General features: G+C 45.5%; 1 long non-coding RNA gene across 1 annotated transcript; it reads left to right on the forward strand.

The window, feature by feature from the left end:
- Nucleotides 1–1,773: 1,773 nt before the first annotated feature.
- LOC114577330 (uncharacterized) lies at nucleotides 1,774–7,893 on the forward strand. The gene is made up of 2 exons (XR_003697323.2): nucleotides 1,774–5,525; nucleotides 5,594–7,893. It is a non-coding gene; the product is annotated as an uncharacterized LOC114577330 (long non-coding RNA).
- Nucleotides 7,894–8,016: the final 123 nt, after the last annotated feature.

Consider the following 8,016-nt stretch of genomic DNA (forward strand, 5'->3'; position numbering starts at 1 on the left):
TTTGTTTTCGTAGCGGCTGCGACCACGTGCTCGAACCTCGAGATTTCCCTTTCTCGTTTTTTTCCTTTTTCCTTCTTTCCTTCTTTTCCACTCGTTCTTTAAATCGATGTTCCAATGACGCCGAGTGTATGCGCGCGCGCGCGCGTAAAGTCGCGCATGGAAATATCGTGTTCCTATACAGCCTATACGGCTGCCGTATCGTCGAGATATGTGCGTACTTATTCGTCGAGTATCTCGACGATCATCAGAGATTACGCGGACGTTTGCGCAATTCAAATTTGCAAATAATCATTTTCTCGCAATTATATATTTCGATTTTCGACGAGTGTATCTTATACATATATATATATATCTGTGCTCGTTTCAACACATTGACCGTACACTGATTTCGAACCGAGTCGAGTTTCTTATAAATTATATCTATTATTACGGGTCGTTCAACTTCTAGAATCGTTACTGCGTTTCCAATGGCTCTACACAGTTTAGACACGTTGCGATGATAAAAATAGTTAGCAGACACGGGAAACTCGTCGTGGAAGAACTTCATCCAAGATCCTCGACGTCTCTTTATCTCTTGCTCGAGCTTCATCACCCTCGTCCGCGAATCTTAATCTATTTCCTCTCCCTCCACGTCCCGGTTCGGCTTTCATCGGTGAAAATTCGAGGATGTCTCGCGTGATATTCGCAATAATTTATTCGGCCAATTACTCGAGAAACTGACGCGAGCCTATGGCGAATCATTGAGCGTAAAGGTCAATAGCACGTAGCTCTAACTCCGTTGCGCGGCAACAAGTCATCTAACCGCTTGTATCCGTGGAGATCCGAGTTTTCGTGCGATTGGATTATTATATATATATATAAACAGATTATCCTTCGCTTGTTTTCTCGATGGAAAAGAAAGAAGAGAACAAAATACGCACAAATATATATATATTTTTAGATACTTAGATACCTGCATATCCAAGTATATCGAAACTGGTGGGTTCCCCTTTGGACTGGCGAGTAATGGCTCCCGAGTTGAAGATCGCGGAATTAACTTCACCCTGTTATTATCCGTACCACGGTCCCTTATACGCGGCAAGGGATTAATTAATCGCGCGATTAATAAGCGCGCTACGAATTTCAAATATTTATGAGAATGGAATTCAAGTGTGCGCGAGGTGAGCGCGCGGGGGAAAGCCTAAGTGGGAGAGATGGGCGATAAGCAGACGGAAAATACAAGAGCGAGGCAAGCACTCGGAAGACTCGCGCGCTCGTTCGGCTCGGTTTAACCTGCTCGCGGTGAGAAGTGAACGGTGGCGATTAAAGCAACGTTGAATTTATATATATATATTTATATATAAAATATATCATTGAAATTCCCTCGATGATCCGTGCGAAAATTAATTAAATGCAAGCATGATTCGCTCGATCGATTGAAAAATTAAATAATTTGAAATTATCCTGTTTTGTTATTTTTTTAAAAATATTGAACGTAACAATCGAACGAAGCAGATGTTATATTCGTTGTTCCAGTTGTTACAGATTTCGGACTTTTCGGAATGGAAAAGAATACGGATCAATTTGTATACTTAATAATTACATCGATCTTCTCAATCGATTGATCTTGATCTCCTCGACCATCAATAGGAAACATCAAGTTCGATGCTTGTCGCTTAACGTCGAGGCTGTCTCCCTGTAACACAGCTAGAATTCCAACACACAGGAATAATATCAGTTAACGCGTTCGAATTGACAAGTGGAACCTGTAACAAGTTAGTTCCTGCCTATATATATATATATATATTCTTTCTCTGTTCGTGCCTCGATACAGACGCAGGAATCACGAAACACGCGTGACGGTTCGCAGAGATTCTAATTATAAGTCAGTTTCTAATGGAACCGCCTGGAATTGCCGCTTCAGATACCACGAGAATTATATCCGACCTCTTCCTACGGAATACCAAATGAACAAACGAAAGCCTCGTTAAGCTCATAAATAAACGAACAGCGCCTCCCCCACCACCACGTTGGTGGTTCTGCTCTTGCCCGCCGAGGCCTTAGAGGAGCGCTACCATTTTCGATCTAATCCGGAGGTCGCGGAGGAACGAGCTTCAACCTCGCATGAATTATTCGCCAACGATTCTTAATCCGCTTAATCCGTAGACATTTTTCTTCCCATTCATCCACTCCTCTGTCTTCATTCTTCTTTTCTTTCTCTCTTTCTTTCCCTTTCTTGGCGATGATGCAACACGCGCGTAAGAATTTTCGAATCGTGCGAAACTTTTTCGCTAAAAATTCACGAATAAAGTTGCGAGAATTTTTCTCGCTACTTTAAATTAATCTCTTGTTTCTTGCTACAGGGCGCAACTTGTTGTTGCGCCCATTATCCGATCCATTCTCTCGATTGTAATAACGTTCGACGCTTACAATGATTCATACGCACGGAAGCGAAAGATCGGATGAGATTCGGATCACGTCTTCTCTTTGGCCCAGGAATTTTCGTCACGCGACGTCTCTCCTAGTATCTACGATCGGGCAAAGAGAATCGAACCAATTTCTCGGTTTGTAGAAGCCGTAGAATCGTATCTCGCGATGAATTATTCAAACCACTATAATCCGCCAATGTACGAAATTCTTCTTCTTATTCTTTCCTTTAACGCGCCATCATCCATTAATCTCTCGATTATTTCCTCCTTCTTAATTATAATAACGTAATACGATATCGATCCACCCTTGGGACGATGAAATATCGCATCGTTTCCCAAGAATCTTTCAACGATATATTGCAATATCTTTTCTTTTTTGCCAGGAACAGGCCAAAGAAGAGAATCGAGCCCCGATTCCGTTGTGGCACGAGTTAAACGGACGTTTCCAGGAATCGATCTGGCCTCCTTTCAGCGCGGTACGAAGGGAGCATGTCGAAAATAAATTCGAGACCCGATGGATCGGCGAACGGGCACGAACACCACTAGCAGATCCAGCAGGGAAATATACCGTTAGCGCGTTGCCCACGAATAGTTCACGGCGATCGAGCGAGCCCGATTTTTTTTTGTCAGCCTCGCTGGCTCACCTACTTACAGCTCCGCCATTTACGTCCCCATCGTTGGTCCAACAGCGGGCCTTTTTCTTCCTTTTGGACCGCCGGGCTGCTTCGCTTCACCGCTATTCCGATTTTCGGTGACGTGGCTTTTTTTCTCCTTCTTTTCCTTCCTTCTTTTCTTTTTTCCAACGCTTTCATCATTTTCGATCGATGCTTTAGATACACTCGAATTCCACGTTATTTCAGAGATTAAAATTGTAAATAAAATTCGTCAAATATTTTCGAATATATTACGTACAATGATTTACGATTGAAATATTTCTATTTTCTCCGTGATTTTTTATAACGTTCGATAATTCGTTCTCCAACGTAATTTTATTAAATCTACTTAAAAAAAGGGAAAAACACGGGCAAGCATCATCACCAGGCGCAAGACATTTCCTTCATAAATAACGACATCGCCCCTAATGAAGATGTCTCGAGCGTTCAAACGTTGGAGCTCGTTACATCCCCTCGTACATAATAATAATTTGGCCACGGCATGGGTATTAATTTTAATTAAATAGTTTTATTGTTTCGAAATGATAATTCCCTCCACTCCGTGGGTAATGGTAATGCCGTTTGGGGATCCGTCATGTGAACCTGTGAACGATGCTAGACCGGAGGGAAGGGAAAACCTCGGGAAGAAATATATATATATATATTCGAATTCGTTACGTGTACTTTGAAAAGTAATAGTATTTGCACCGTAGAACAGGGTGGGAAGAGGATCTCTCTTCTGACACACACAGGCAACAATGGAGGCCGGGTTTATTCATCACCTTGATGCGTACGATATCCCCCCAATTCACTTTTGCCGCGAACAACCTCAACCGTGACAATTTATTACGAGGAAACACGGAATAAACCCTGCAACGAACGAGGAATATTAACCCATTGAAAAATATTCCGCCGTTCTACACGGCCGTCTACACTCCCATCCGCGAGCCGTCAGACACGTAGGTAATTTGAAACGAAGTGCGAAGAGTTCGTTGAATTTAATTTCGCGATAAGTTTAGCTCGGCCCGACCTTGTTTTCGACTCTATTATTACACTCTCTCGAGGGCACTTACTCTTCGTACTTTACTTTTTTACACTCGATAAAATAATAGAGACGTAAAAATTAAAATTCTTAAACGTTCTCGACGAGAAGAGAATTTTTTAAGGGGCAATGTATCATCATGATTCTTATCGATCGTTCGAATCGGCCGTAAAGATAAAAAAAGAAAAAGACGAAAAAAAAAAAAACACCTACACCTATAAAACATTGATCAATCCGTGAATCCATTCGGTTTCGTTTCACGATACAACTACTATTGCTCGTTGGCGGGACAGCGGCGATGAATAGGCGATAATTGAAACGGTCGATGTTGCAAGAAGCGGCCGGCCATCGCATCAGGGTCAGCAACGAGGAAGCGGGCGGTGGAAAAGAAGGGAAAAGGAGAGAGAGAAGAAAAGAAGGTGGAGGGGGGAGGAACGATCCCCCGGTTGCATAATCCCGATTTCGATCCCCCTCGGCCGTCGTTCTTGTCTCGGGGTCAGCGTGCTTCGAAGAAAATCACTTTCCTTCCCATAGAAGCTACGTGTATATAATGTACCGCGACCGCTCATCGAGCATACGTGCATACGCGCACGTAAAATATACACTCGACGCGCACGCGCACAGACACGCGCAACCGCTTGCCTGCTTGGCTGGCTGTAGAGAGCGGCGGAGCGCGTGCACCGATTCTTCCTTCCTCCTCCTGCTCTTCCTGGTTTCTCAGCTCGTTACGAGGCAACCGACAAATTATCGGTGCTCCCTTGCGCTCCCTCCGGTGTTCAACGTAATACACTGCGAGGGGAGGAGAGGGAAGGATAGGGAAGGACGGAGCGAGGAACGACAGCACGAAATCTCGGATGCGCCTAGTAAACGCAGGCCTCCGCGTATACTTTCACTTCCTTTCCACCTCGCAGCAGAGAGAGCTTCCCATCTTTCTCCCCCTTCGACTCTCGCCACCTCTCGCTCCCTCCGGATCTCTCGGACATAGAACTACTTTTCCTTTCAAACCCTTGGACCGAGGGTATTACCCGTACCGAATTCGTACTTTTTTCATACGTATTTATACTTGTACGGCGTACGCACCGACCTCTCGCCTCCTCCCCCTCCTCCCCTCTCGCTCCATGCGACGAATTAGGCGTGGGATAAATAGGTGTCGCGTCCATCGGTGGCTATTGCCGGTCGATCACTGAACGAGAAGGACTCGCGGAGGAGGGAGAAGGAAGGTGGAGGAAGAATGAAAGAGGGAAACGTGGCGTGACCTTTCCGCCGCGCGAGGAAGAGGAGAGGAGGCGCAGGAGCGGCGCAGTCTGCGTGGAGCATTGGTGGCCGGGCGAGGGAGCAAGGGTGAGAATGGGAAGGCTGTGGAAAATATTAGAGGCGGAGGAGTAAGGAGGGTACATCCCGACGTTTTCTCTCGAACTGATGGTAGGTAGCACGGGGTGGAGGGAATGGAAGAAGAGGCACGAGGTAGCGGCGGTGTTGTTCGTGTGCAGGGAACAAGGAGAATGCCGAAGAGAGGAGGCGGACCAGGATGTTTCGCGCGTGTCGCTTTCGCGTGATATACGCGGAGACGAAGAAGAAGAGGACGTTGACGTTAGACCCATAATAACAACTACAACATAAACCACCGATTCTTCGACTTGACAACTTTCGCTTCAATTGGACAGGTACATAAGCCGAAGGCGAAAAGGAAGAATAAGGGAATGGAGGGATTGAGAATGGAAGGTGGGAAGAGACGGCACACACAGCAGAGTGAAGAAGAAAAAGAAGAGGAAAAAGGTTGGCCAGGATGTTTAATATGCGATCGACGAAGGAAACATTAAACAAGGAGAAAAATCATCGATAAATAAATTGAAGATAAATGAAAAGACACAAAGTAGCAAAGGAGTATCTAGGAAAGGATGCTGAAAAAAAAGAAAAAAAGAAAAAGAACGTTGATGTCAGCAACAACGATCGATAACGACGACCATCGATTAATAAGCGTAAGACGAAAAGCAAGAAGAAGAGGAAGAAGAAGAAGAGAAAGAGAATAGGAGATGAAAAAGAAGGTGGTGGACGTGTCGAAGAAAAGGAGACAAGAAGAAACGTGGAAACAAGAAAGCGAGGAGGGTCCCGATGATAGAGACAACTCTCCACCGCGGTGGAACGAGCGCGAAGGAGCATGCAGAGGAAGAGACTGCGAAGGAAGGCTGCAGAAGGTGGGTTGGCGAGTAGTGGAGCGGGCCGGTGGGGTGGAGAGGGGCAGAGGAGGTGAGTCGAGATGATGCAGTTGTGCGTTTGCAAGGAAGGCGGAAGGAGGAACCGCGGAGGGAACCGGTCCCGGTCACTGGGCCACCAGCCGGCCGTCGAACCCGCCACACTGCCCCCTACCACCCCCTACCCCACCTTTTCCTCGCCATCTTTCTGTCCCTCGCTCTTCCTCGCGTCTCGCTCGCGGCCTGTCTCTGTCTCGCTTCCTTCGCTCTCCCTCTGCGCGCAAATCCCTCTGCCGCCTCCTCCTCCCACTCCTCCTCCTCCTCCTCCTCCTCCGCTCCCTTAGGAAAGCGTGCCTCCATCGCGAAACCTTTCTCAATTCGTCGACGAACGCGACGAAAATGACGAAGCACAAAATTGACCACGAGGATGAAAATGAAGAAACGAAGACAAAGAGGAAAACAAAGATGAAAGATGGTACGACAAAGAAGATGATTACTCTTAGATACCTTCCTCCTCTTCCTCCTCTTCCTCTTCTTCTTCTTCGAGTTCTTCAAACAATGTCAACCGGCGTGTGCGGCATTGTATGCGCCGATAATGCCACCGGTGGCCACCATGTTTACCGGCCCGAGGCTATATGCTAGAGGAGACATGTTCCCGCCGTGACCGACGTTTTCGCGTGTCTCCTCGTCCCCTCCAAAGATCGCACGCTTTTAACGGTGAGAATGAACACGAATCGGATGGACGATGCTCGATCCTGTTCCGGATGAACTTGCCGTTTAAATAGGCGAAGAGCTCGGTACGATGATAGATTCGAAGATTATTGGTGATATAATGGTAAATTTAAAACGGTAATTTTTCTTGGGAATCGTTCTTTTATCATCTATTCGAATTGATAAGGGTAATCTCGGTTGACTCGGGCGAAGAGGCGAACGTCGATGGGCGCGCGCGTGTGCAAACACGGTCGATATATCGAAGCGGTGAAAAGGAACGGAGACACGGGCACGGTCGTTCGCGTGGAAGAATGGAGGAATTAGTTTTGGATCGGGCTTTCGATCGTGAGAGAGCAGGCGAGCAGGTAGCGCAAACGGAAGCTTAGTACTCGTACACGGTAATCTCGCCGAGATACGCCAAACATTTTCTCTTAATTAAGAAAGGACGTGGCCGTAATTAAGTTTCCCTTCCACGTTATTCTCCTGCTCGTTTCAAGCCGTGCCGCGCGTTACGCCGTCAAAACAGAGTGTTCAGTGGCTTCGAACGATGACTTCTGCTTTCCATTAACCACTCTAATTCGTCAAAACTGCGATAATTCTTTTATACAGTTATTACATGCTCGAATTTTTCTCGTTTTCGTTCGAAGATCGATTCTAGAAGCCTAAAAAAAAAAAACGAACGAAATAAAAGTTTGTATGCAAAAATATCAGCTCGAGCTTATTTATGAACGACGTAAATTTGCGCTGGATAAAGCGAGATAGAGAAAGCAAGATGGTCGTACAACGAAGATAGAGCTTTTTCACTCTATTTGTATCTTACTTTATCTAATTTATTTAAACTTCAATTGCTTATAACTTATATAACCTAATAAATACGCCTTGATCAATTCTTTTTTTTAAATTCACAATCTGCATAAAATTATAGTTATTTATGTTAATACTGTAATAAGTGACGCGATGCTAGCGCCACGTGACTATTAACTACTAATATATATATATATATACTCCAC

Source organism: Apis cerana, linkage group LG15 (assembly GCF_029169275.1).
Source record: "Apis cerana isolate GH-2021 linkage group LG15, AcerK_1.0, whole genome shotgun sequence".
Classification (NCBI taxonomy): Eukaryota; Metazoa; Arthropoda; class Insecta; order Hymenoptera; family Apidae; genus Apis; species Apis cerana.